We start from the raw sequence: 12,093 nt of genomic DNA, 5'->3' as shown, positions 1-12,093 counted from the left end.
AGGAAAAAAAAAAAAGGCACATGGGCTTACAATGTGAGTAAGATGCAGATTTGTCTTTCAATTTTTTTACATTTCACCATTTGCATAAATCCAGGGCCAGAAAATTAAAAAACCTACATTCCACTCTGGGAATTTTCTTGGTTTACAATAATTTGGGGGCATTTTTCTAACGTCCTGAAAATTTCTTACCATAGTAGCAGCAGAGCCTTACAGTTCCAATTGCCAAGTCGGGCAGTAAACACGTCATATGCACTCTATGTAAAATCTGTCCCATTTTAACTTACATTTAAGTTACTTACTCAAACTACCATTCCTTTTATTTGCTATTTTTTATGTCTATCCAACTCCATCAAGAGATTTTTATTTCATGTACAGTTAAATATACACTGAATAAGTTTCTCCTCAAAATATCCTAGACTAGTCTGAATCTACACATATGCAAAACAATTCTAGTGTCAGAAAACTCACCCACCAGTACCCAAACATAATGCTCACCTGATCTCTAACTCAGACGTACTGCCTCATCCATCCTGGTGAAGTATAAAGAACTGCACTTATCAAGCATAATCTGAAGAGACACTGGAGAAAGGAGAGTGGATAGCCTCCAGCAATTCACCTAGGAGGAGGAAAAAAATCCCTTTCACCACCCAGAGTCTAAACTCCACCAAATTTTCAGCAACAGTCAAATAAAATTCTCAGAACAGTTTTGACTTTTCACTGGCCTCAGTGCCTTAATTAAGCAGCCTAGGTGACAGCGCAAAAATTAATCTGAAGCTATTTTTTTTCTACCTTATTCCGAAGAGCCAAATATTGTCTGTCTTGACTATTAAAATCCCCTGAGATTTCAATTCTGCAGGAGCTCTACAGGGTTCTAAATTTAGCCAAGTAACAGAAATAGTTGGAAGGCATGCAATTCATTTTAATATCTGCACGTTTATGTTGCCAGGCAGCTAATTTTTAAAGTACTTTTAGAGTAGTCATCCACATATAAAAGAACAAATACATAAGCCATGTAATTAAAATATTTATTACCTATAACTTCTGGAAGTGACCAACATCACTGCTCCAAAAATAAATTCCATGTTTCTTTCATAGGGATAGAGTTTTAAATATTTCAACAAAACATGGGACTTCCCTGGCAGTCCAGTGGTTACAACTCCACGCTGCCAACTCAGGGGACACCAATTCAATCCCTGGTCAGGGAACTAAGATTCCCACATGCCGTGGCCAAAACAAAAAAAAAAATTTTTAATGTTAATAGCAATTTCCTTACAGCCTATTTATTTTTTTTCACTTCAAAGAAATATACAAAACACACACACACACACACACAAAAACACACAAAAAAACACACACAAAAAAAGAAATATACAGATAGGTTTAGGGAGTTTCACCTTCAAGGCAAAACCCTTTCGTAGACTTTGCTGTGCGGCACAAATCAGTGCAACACTGTTAATCAACTACACTTCAACTTTTAAAAATCAAGGAAGAAAAGCTTTGCAGAAAGGACTGACACGTCCAATTTCATGTAGAGTCCCACAGCAGGACATGCTCAAGTTGTTGGCCCATTAGCAACTAGGGTGTACAAGATCTCAGTTCTAAGGCCAAATCTATTTTGGATTTTCTGAAACATCAGACCTCATAAGGAGCCATAAAACCAGGCTCCAGCATAAATGTTCAATACAATAAACACCCTAACTTCATGTCAGTTTCATAGATTGTGTACACAAACCAATGTGTAAAGTGTATGTGCAGATGAATACAACATGCAGGTTCAAAATACAAAGTATTAAAGAGCTGGATTACAAGTTTCCCTATCTAAGGAGATTTGAATTCAGAGAGCAGAAAATAACAAAGAGGGAAACAACTCTTAAGTCACTATACCATAGGGAAAAAAGCCTGGATTATATAAAAGTAAAAAGGATACAAATACCTGTTTTCACCTTCACACGTCACCACCAAGTTAGAGGGGAAAAAAATACAATGCCAATTTTCTAAACAACATCCTATTATTTCCCATGGCAAGTCATCGACACTGCCTGTACCTCACTTCATTCTGAGAAATAATTCAATTCAGACACTTTATTATCGAGTACTTCTAGGAAGACACAGAAGGGTCTTAGGTCTGGAATCCACTCATTTTTTTGTACTGGAAATAACTGACCCCATAAAGACAGCAAAGGATAGATAATTAAATACGAGCAGTTCCCCTTTAAAGGAAACATTCTCCACTAAAGGAATCAGGGTTCCTTGCAGAAAGGACTGATTCCAGGTTTGAAGCAAGTAAAGTACAAAGTGAACCCAAAATACCTTGTTGTGCCAGGATGTAAAGAATTTCTCAGAACCTGACCAGGACAAGTCAAAAAAGCATAGGAATTAGTTTGAAGGTGCTCCGACTGACCAAACTGACAACTGTTGTACGTATAATACAAAATACTGTCAGTATTTTATACACTGATAAAGGACTGCAACATTTTGAATTTTTTTACTAACCCTAACCCTAATCTATAGTGATTCTCAAAAACAAAAAACAGGAGAAATAAAGTTCTCCTTTATAGAATAACACCAACTAGTAAATGGAGAAGGAATGACAAATTCAACATTTTGTAACCACCAATGTAATAATTAATTCAGGCAAGTATCACCAACAAAGCTAACACCACTGGGTAAAACGTAGAGAAAGAGAGGCATACAATCTTAACAGCACCATCCTACAGGTATTTTCTTAATAACAAAGGGAAAAAGGCACTTTTACAAAGAAGAAATGCAGCCTGTATCAATTCATCTAAGTAATCAAACTTATCACCAATAATGCGGCAAAATGACAGTGTGTGCACAGAGAAGCACACAGCATTACCTAAACAGTATTCTTGTCAAAACTGTTTAATAAAATCATGACACAATCGTGACAAATCCAAACTGTGAAACATTCTTCAACACAACTGGCCTAAACTCTTCAAAAGTATCAATGACCCAAGGCACAAAAATGGAAAGAACTTCTCTGAACTAAAAAGCTATGAAAATTAAATGTAATTCATGATCCTTGAATAAATCCAAGATTGGAAGGACAGCTATAGAACAGTATCTCAATTATTAATATGACTGAGGAAATTTGAGCATACACTATAACTACTATATCACTGTATTTTAAATAAGATAATGAATTTGATAACAATATTGTAGTAATATAGGAAAATAACTTGTTCCTAGGTGACATATGCTTAAGAAATTCTGGGTGAAGTTTCCTGATGTCTGAAGTTTCCTAACACACAGTAAAAAAGTTTAATAATAATAATGTGTATATGTATAGGGAGGGAAGGGGAAGCGAGAAGTGGAATGTGACAGAGAGGGAAAGTGAGGGAGGGAGGGAAGTGGGTAAGAAGGTGTGAGAGCACAAATGTGACAAAATATTCAATAAATATTAGGGAAAATCATACGGGTGCTCATTTTATCACTCCTTCAACTTTTCTGCAGGTTTGGAATTGCACATAAAAACATGGAGGTGAAAAAGAACAAGCAGCAACATTAACCCAAGCTCCTGGCTATCCAGTATAAATTTTGCTGTGTTCTATTAATAAAAAGCAATTCCAGGTGATGCTTACAAGTGCAGACTTCAGCATGTAAGTGGGTTGTCCTGGCTGCACAATGAACAAATAACCTAACTTAACCTCTCTGCAATGGTCTGAATGTATCCTCCCAAAATTCATGTTAAATCCTAACCTCCAAACATATTAAAAGGTGAGGCCTCTGTGGTGGTTAGGTCATGAACTTACTCTTACACAGAAAGATTCTAGAGATCGATAGCTCCTTTCATCATGAAAGGACACAGTAAGATGCTGGCTATTAACCAGGACAAGGGTCCTCAGCAGAATCAGACCATGTTTGATCTTCAACTTCTCAGCCTCCAGAACAGTGAGAAATAAATTTCTGTTGATAAGCCACCCAGTATTTTGTTATAGCACCCTGAACAGATAAAGACACTCCCTAAACCTCACCAGTAAATAGGGATAATACAGTACTGATCCACAGGGACTATCATGTAAGGATTAAATCATCTAATGTGTGCTACTATTATACTTCTGTGATATCACATTCTCTGTTCACTTATATTCCTTCTAAGTATATGGGGAGACAGATCAATTTTTAGCCTTTTTCTGTCCTGGCAACTAGCTTATGAGCTATTAATATAATAACTTTACTAAAATTTACTATAATAACTTTACTAAAACTTTACTAAAATTTTGTGAATTGCCAAATATATCCAAATTCAAATAAAAAATTAAAATGCATTCCATCTAAGGACCAATAAAAATAAATCCACCATTAACACAAATAACAGAGCCAACATACTCTACCATGTTAGAGCAGCAGCTTTTCACTGCTTACATCTGCTCCTTCCTCACTAGAAGGTTATATGTCAGAAACAGATATAGCCTGCCTTGGTCCCCAAAACATCAATCTTTACATTAAAATCCAATGCCCTCAGGCCAGAAATGCCTCTTAAATTCTGCTATTTCCTGGAGTTTCCTCTCAGTTCTCTTATCACTCTGTAAGTTTGTCTGCATGACCCTGTTTCTTCTCATGGATTGAACAACATTCATGCACAGAGTACTTCAAAATCTAAATACCTCTGTCCCTCTGAAGAGCTCCAGATTCATTTAGGCAACTGTATTTCCAAAAGCGAACTTCCTACCAACACTCCTCTGCCCATTTTAAAATCAGATTGGTCTTTTTTCTGTTGAGTTGCATGAGTACATTTCGGATGCTAACCTTTTCCAATACATGAGTTTTTTGGAAGTATAGTGTATGTACAATATTACCTAAGCTACAGGTGTACAATATAGTGATTCATAATTTTTCAAGGTTATATTCCATCACTATAAAATACTGGCTATATTCCCTGCTGTACCAATAAACCCTTGTAACTTTTATGTATAATCATCTACACCTCTTCCAAGTGTATGATAAGTGAGCATTTTCTCCCACACGGCAGGCTTCTTCACCTTGTTGATGGTTTCCCTTTCTGAGCAAAGGTTTTTAATTTGATGCAGTCCCACTTAATTCATCTTTACTTTCGCTGCCTTTGCTTTTGGTGTTAAATCCAAAGGATCCTAACACTGAGGTCAAGGAGCTTATTCCCTGTGTTTCTTTCTGCAAGTTTTATAGTCTCAGGTCGTATGTTCAAGTTTCTAAACCACTGTGAACCATTTTTTCTGCTTGGGATAATACAGTAGTCTAGTTTTCCCAACACGATTCATTGAAGAGACCATCATTTGCCCACTGTACATTTGTGGCTCTGCTGTCATAAGTGAACGGACCATGCGTGCATGGGTTTATTTCTGGGCTCTTCATTCTGCTCTATTAACCCACTTATCTGCTTCTATGCCAATACCATACTGTTCCAATTATCGTGGCTTTGTAATATAGTTTGGTATCAGGAAATATGATACGCTCAGTTTTGCTCTTCTTTCTCAAGATTTCTTTGACTATTTGCTGTCTTTTGTGATTCCATACAAATTTTAGGATTGTTTGTTCCCTGTAAAAAATGTAATGAGAAATACAATAGGGGTGGAATCTGTAAATTGGTTTCAGTGGTATGGACCTTTTTCAGTATGGACTTTTTAACAATATTAATTCTCCCAATCCATCAGCAGAGAATATCTTTCCACTAATCTGTGTCTTCTTCAATTCCTTTCACTGATTTCTTACAGACCTTATAATAAACTGCAAATGTTTTTTACCTCCTTGGTCAAACTTATTTCTAGGTATTTTATTCTTTATGCTACAATTTGAAAGTGAGATTATTTTGAAAATTTCTGAGTTATTAACATATAGAAACAACTGATTTCTGTTCCTTTTTTTCCTGCAAATAGTGACAGTTTTACTTCTTTCTTTCCAATCGGAATGCCTCACTCCTTTTTAATAATTTTATTTATTATTTGCCTGGGTTTTTTTGCTAAGCTGCACTGCCTAGGATCACCAAAACTGTCAATAAAAGTGGGAAGGAAAGGCTTTCCGCTTCAGCTGAGTGTGTTAGCTGAGGGCTTGTAATATATGGTTTTTATCCATAGGAGGAGTTTACAAAGAATTTTGATTTAAAGAGTTGCTTTAATAGAAGAAAAATCTTCTTTAAAAAATATGGATTTTATGATGTTGATGTACATTCCCTCTGTACCCACTTTGTTGAAAGTGTGTATTATAACGGATGTTAAATTTGTCAGATCCTTCTTCTGCACCATTGAGATGACCATGCGATTTTTACCCTTCATTTTGTCAGTGCGATGTATCACACTGATGGCTTGCAGATGCTGAACCATCTCTGCAGCTCCAGAATGAATCCCACTTGATTATGGTGAATGATCCTTCTAATGTATTGTTGAATTTAGTTTGCTAATGTTTTGTTGAGAATTTCTGCATCATATTCCTCAGGGATACTGGCCTGTAATTTTCTTTACTTCCAGTGTACTTGTCTGTTTTTTCTATCAGGGTTATGCTAGCCTCATAAAATGAGTTTGAAGTATACCCTCCTATTCTATTTTTCGGAAGAGTTTGAGGATTGGTAATAGTTCTTCTTTAAATGTCTGGTAGAAAAAGACAAAGATTGGCTGAATGGATACAAAAACAAGACCCCTATATATGCTGTCTACAAGAGACCCACCTCAAAACAAGAGACACATACAGACTAAAAGTGAAGGGCTGGAAAAAAATATTTCATGCAAACGGAGACCAAAAGAAAGCAGGAGTCGCAATACTCATATCAGATAAAATAGACTTTCAAATAAAGGAAGTGAAAAGAGACAAAGAAGGACACTACATAATGATCAAAGGATCAATCAAAAAAGAAGATATAACAATTATAAATATATATGCACCCAACATAGGAGCACCACAATATGTACGGCAAACGCTAACGAGTATGAAAGAGGAAATTAATAGTAACACAATAATAGTGGGAGACTTTAATACCCCACTCACAACTATGGATAGATCAACTAAACAGAAAATTAACAAGGAAACACAAACCTTAAATGACACAATGGACCAGCTAGACCTAATTGATATCTATAGGACATTTCACCCCAAAACAATCAACTTCACCTTTTTCTCAAGTGCACACGGAACATTCTCCAGAATAGATCACATCCTGGGCCATAAATCTGGTCTTGGAAAATTCAAAAAAATTGAAATCATTCCAGTCATCTTTTCTGACCACAGTGCAGTAAGATTAGATCTCAATTACAGGGAAAAAATTGTTAAAACTTCAAACATATGGAGGCTAAATAACACGCTTCTGAATAACCAACAAATCATAGAAGAAATCAAAAAAGAAATCAAAATATGTATAGAAATGAATGAAAATGAAAACACAACAACCCAAAACCTATGGGACACTGTAAAAGCAGTGCTAAGGGGAAGGTTCATAACATTACAGGCTTACATCAAGAAACAGGAAAAAAACCAATTAAATAACCTAACTCTACACCTAAAGCAATTAGAGAAGGAAGAAATGAAGAACCCCAGAGTTAGCAGAAGGAAAGAAATCTTAAAAATCAGGGCAGAAATAAATGCAAAAGAAACTAAAGAGACCATAGCAAAAATCAACAAAGCTAAAAGCTGGTTTTTTGAAAAAATAAACAAAATTGACAAACCATTAGCAAGACTCATTAAGAAACAAAGAGAGAAAAACCAAATTAACAAAATTAGAAATGAAAATGGAGAGATCACAACAGACAACACTGAAATACAAAGGATCATAAGAGACTACTACCAGCGGCTCTATGCCAATAAAATGGACAACTTGGATGAAATGGACAAATTCTTAGAAAAGTATAACTTTCCAAAACTGAACCAGGAAGAAATAGAAGATCTTAACAGACCCATCACAAGCAAGGAAATCGAAACTGTCATCAAAAATCTTCCAGCAAACAAAAGCCCAGGACCAGATGGCTTCACAGCTGAATTCTACCAAAAATTTAGAGAAGAGCTAACACCTATCTTACTCAAACTCTTCCAGAAAATTGCAGAAGAAGGTAAGCTTCCAAACTCATTCTATGAGGCCACCATCACCCTAATTCCAAAACCAGACAAAGATGCCACAAAAAAAGAAAACTACAGGCCAATATCACTGATGAACATAGATGCAAAAATCCTTAACAAAATTCTAGCAAACAGAATCCAACAACATATTAAAAAAATCATACACCATGACCAAGTGGGCTTTATCCCAGGAATGCAAGGATTCTTTAATATCCGCAAATCAATCAATGTAATACACCACATTAACAAATTGAAAGATAAAAACCATATGATTATCTCAATAGATGCAGAGAAAGCCTTTGACAAAATTCAACACTCATTTATGATTAAAACTCTCCAAAAAGCAGGAATAGAAGGAACATACCTCAACATAATAAAAGCTATATATAACAAACCCACAGCAAGCATCACCCTCAATGGTGAAAAATTGAAAGCATTTCCCCTGAAATCAGGAACAAGACAAGGGTGCCCACTCTCACCACTACTATTCAACATAGTGTTGGAAGTTCTGGCCATAGCAATCAGAGCAGAAAAAGAAGTAAAAGGAATCCAGATAGGAAAAGAAGAAGTAAAACTCTCACTGTTTGCAGATGACATGATCCTCTACATAGAAAACCCTAAAGACTCTACCAGAAAATTACTAGAGCTAATCAATGAATATAGTAAAGTTGCAGGATATAAAATTAACACACAGAAATCCCTTGCATTCCTATATACTAACAATGAAAAAACAGAGAAATTAAGGAAACAATACCATTCACCATTGCAACAAAAAGAATAAAATACTTAGGAGTATATCTACCTAAAGAAACAAAGGACCTATACATAGAAAACTATAAAACACTGATGAAAGAAATCAAAGAGGACACAAACAGATGGAGAAACATACCGTCTTCATGGATTGGAAGAATTAATATTGTCAAAATGGCTATTCTACCCAAAGCAGTCTATAGATTCAATGCAATCCCTATCAAGCTACCAATGGTATTTTTCACAGAACTAGACCAAAGAATTTCACAATTTGTATGGAAATACAAAAAACCTCAAATAGCCAAAGTAATCTTGAGAAAGAAGAATGGAGCTGGAGGAATCAACCTGCCTGACTTCAGACTCTACTACAAAGCCACAGTCATCAAGACAGTATGGTACTGGCACAAAGACAGAAATATAGATCAATGGAACAGAATAGAAAGCCCAGAGATAAATCCACGAACCTATGCACACCTTATCTTTGACAAAGGAGGCAAGGATATACAATGGAAAAAAGACAACCTCTTTAACAAGTGGTGCTGGGAAAACTGGTCAACCACTTGTAAAAGAATGAAACTAGAACACTTTCTAACACCATACACAAAAATAAACTCAAAATGGATTAAAGATCTAAATGTAAGACCAGAAACTATAAAACTCCTAGAGGAGAACATAGGCAGAACACTCTCCGACATAAATCACAGCAAGATCCTCTATGACCCACCTCCCAGAATATTGGAAATAAAAGCAAAACTAAACAAATGGGACCTAATGAAACTTAAAAGCTTTTGCACTACAAAGGAAACTATAAGTAAGGTGAAAAGACAGCCCTCAGATTGGGAGAAAATAATAGCAAATGAAGAAACAGACAAAGGATTAATCTCAAAAATATACAAGCAACTCCTGCAGCTCAATTCCAGAAAAATAAATGACCCAATCAAAAAATGGGCCAAAGAACTAAACAGACATTTCTCCAAAGAAGACATACAGATGGCTAACAAACACATGAAAAGATGCTCAACATCACTCATTATTAGAGAAATGCAAATCAAAACCACAATGAGGTACCATTACACGCCAGTCAGGATGGCTGCTATCCAAAAGTCTACAAGCAATAAATGCTGGAGAGGGTGTGGAGAAAAGGGAACCCTCTTACACTGTTGGTGGGAATGCAAACTAGTACAGCCGCTATGGAAAACAGTGTGGAGATTTCTTAAAAAACTGGAAATAGAACTGCCATATGACCCAGCAATCCCACTTCTGGGCATACACACTGAGGAAACCAGATCTGAAAGAGACACGTGCACCCCAATGTTCATCGCAGCACTGTTTATAATAGCCAGGACATGGAAGCAACCTAGATGCCCATCAGCAGATGAATGGATAAGGAAGCTGTGGCACATATACACCATGGAATATTACTCAGCCATTAAAAAGAATTCATTTGAACCAGTCCTAATGAGATGGATGAAGCTGGAGCCCATTATACAGAGTGAAGTAAGCCAGAAAGATAAAGAACATTACAGCATACTAACACATATATATGGAATTTAGAAAGATGGTAACGATAACCCTATATGCAAAACAGAAAAAGAGGCACAGAAATACAGAAGAGACTTTTGAACTCTGTGGGAGAATGTGAGGGTGGGATATTTCAAAAGAACAGCATGTATACTATCTATGGTGAAACAGATCACCAGCCCAGGTGGGATGCACGAGACAAGTGCTCCGGCCTGGTGCACTGGGAAGACCCAGAGGAATCGGGTGGAGAGGGAGGTGGGAGGGGGGATCGGGATTGGGAATACATGTAAATCCATGGCTGATTCATATCAATGTATGACAAAACCCACTGGAAAAAAAAAATAATAATAATAATAATAAAAAGATGCTTCAGAATCTAAAAAAAAAAATAAAATAAAATAAATGTCTGGTAGAATTCACCAGTGAAGCCATCTGGTACTGGACTTTTGCTTGTTGGAAGTTTTTTGATTACTCAATAATCAAGATTATTTGATCCAGATTCAATCTCTTTACTGATATAGGCATACCTTAGAGATATTACAGGTTTGGCTCCAGAACACTGTAATACAGCAAATACCAAAATAAAGCAAGTCACAAATTTTTTTGGCCTTTCAGTGCATATGAAGGCACATTTACACTATATTGTAGTCTATTAATTGTGCAGTATCATTTCATCTAAAAAAACAATGTACATACCTTAATTTTAGAATAATATTTTATTGCTAAAAAATGACAAGATAACATAATAGCAACACAGAAGACTACTGAACACAGATCACCTTAACAAATAATAATGAAAAAGTTTGAAACATTGTAAGAATTACCATTTGTGACACAAAGGCACAAAGTGAATAAACGCCATTGGAAAAACAGGCCGGGGGACTGGCTCATTGCAAGGTTGCCACAAACCTTCAATTTGTTTTAAAAAAACAAAAAACACAGTATCTGTGAAGCACAATAAAGCCAATCTCAAAAAAATGAGGTTCACCTCTAGTGGGTCTGGTTCAGATTTTCTATTTCTTCACGATGCAGTTCTGGGAGGTACTATGCTTCTAAGAATTTATCTATTTCCTCTTGGTTGTCCAATTTGTTGGCATGTAATTGTTCACAGTAGTCTCTTGAGATGTAAGGTGTTAACATCTCTTTCATTTCTTATTTGAGTCCTCTTTTTTCCTTAGTAAGTCTAGCTATAGGTTTGTCTATTTTGTTTATCTTTTTTTAAAAAAAACTAGCTCCTAGTTCCATTGATCTTTTCTATTGCTACTCTAGTTATAATCTAATATTTCTTTCCTTTCTTCTACTCACATTAGATTTAGCTTGTTCTTCTAGTTCCTACAGGTGCAAAGTTAGGTTATTTAAGATCTGCCTTGTTTCTTAACTTTGGCATTTTCTCAATGAACTTCTCTTTTGCTTCATTCTATAGGTTTTGTATTTAGTACATTGTATTTCCATTTTCATTAGTCTCTGAGTATTTATTAACTTTTCTTTTTATTTCTTCTTTGACCCATTGATTATTCAGCAGCATGTGTTTACGCTCTACATGTTTATGAATTTTGCAGTTCTCCTCTTGTCACTGAGTTCTAGTTTTACACCGTGTGGTCAAAAAGATCGCTGCTACGACTCGTCTTCTTACACGTATTAAGATTTGTTTTGTGCCTGACATATGACCTGTGAGAATGTTCCAAATGCACTTGAGAAGAATGTGTATTTGGATACACATTTGCTTTTGGATAGAAGGTTCCATAGGTGTCTGTTAAGTCTATCTTGTCTAATTTGTAATTTAAG

The 12,093-nt window shown here is 35.8% G+C and overlaps 1 protein-coding gene across 19 annotated transcripts in view; it reads right to left on the bottom strand.

Annotated features, from left to right (window-relative positions):
- Positions 1–12,093, bottom strand: part of R3HDM2 (R3H domain containing 2) — a 161,072-nt gene that overhangs the window by 125,796 nt on the left and 23,183 nt on the right. For 17 of the 19 annotated variants that reach the window (XM_061131731.1, XM_061131615.1, XM_061131587.1 and 14 more), the window contains one exon: positions 496–616. The exons of the other annotated variants lie outside the window; for them this stretch is intronic. The gene's annotated coding sequence lies outside the window, so the exon portion shown is untranslated. Of the gene's footprint in view, positions 1–495; positions 617–12,093 lie in introns of those variants that run through there. 19 annotated transcript variants of the gene reach the window in all.

The sequence above is a fragment of the Dama dama genome, chromosome 3 (genome assembly GCF_033118175.1).
Source record: "Dama dama isolate Ldn47 chromosome 3, ASM3311817v1, whole genome shotgun sequence".
Taxonomy (NCBI): domain Eukaryota; kingdom Metazoa; phylum Chordata; class Mammalia; order Artiodactyla; family Cervidae; genus Dama; species Dama dama.
Note: the sequence above shows the minus strand (reverse complement) of the source record. Positions and strands in the feature narration are given on the sequence as shown.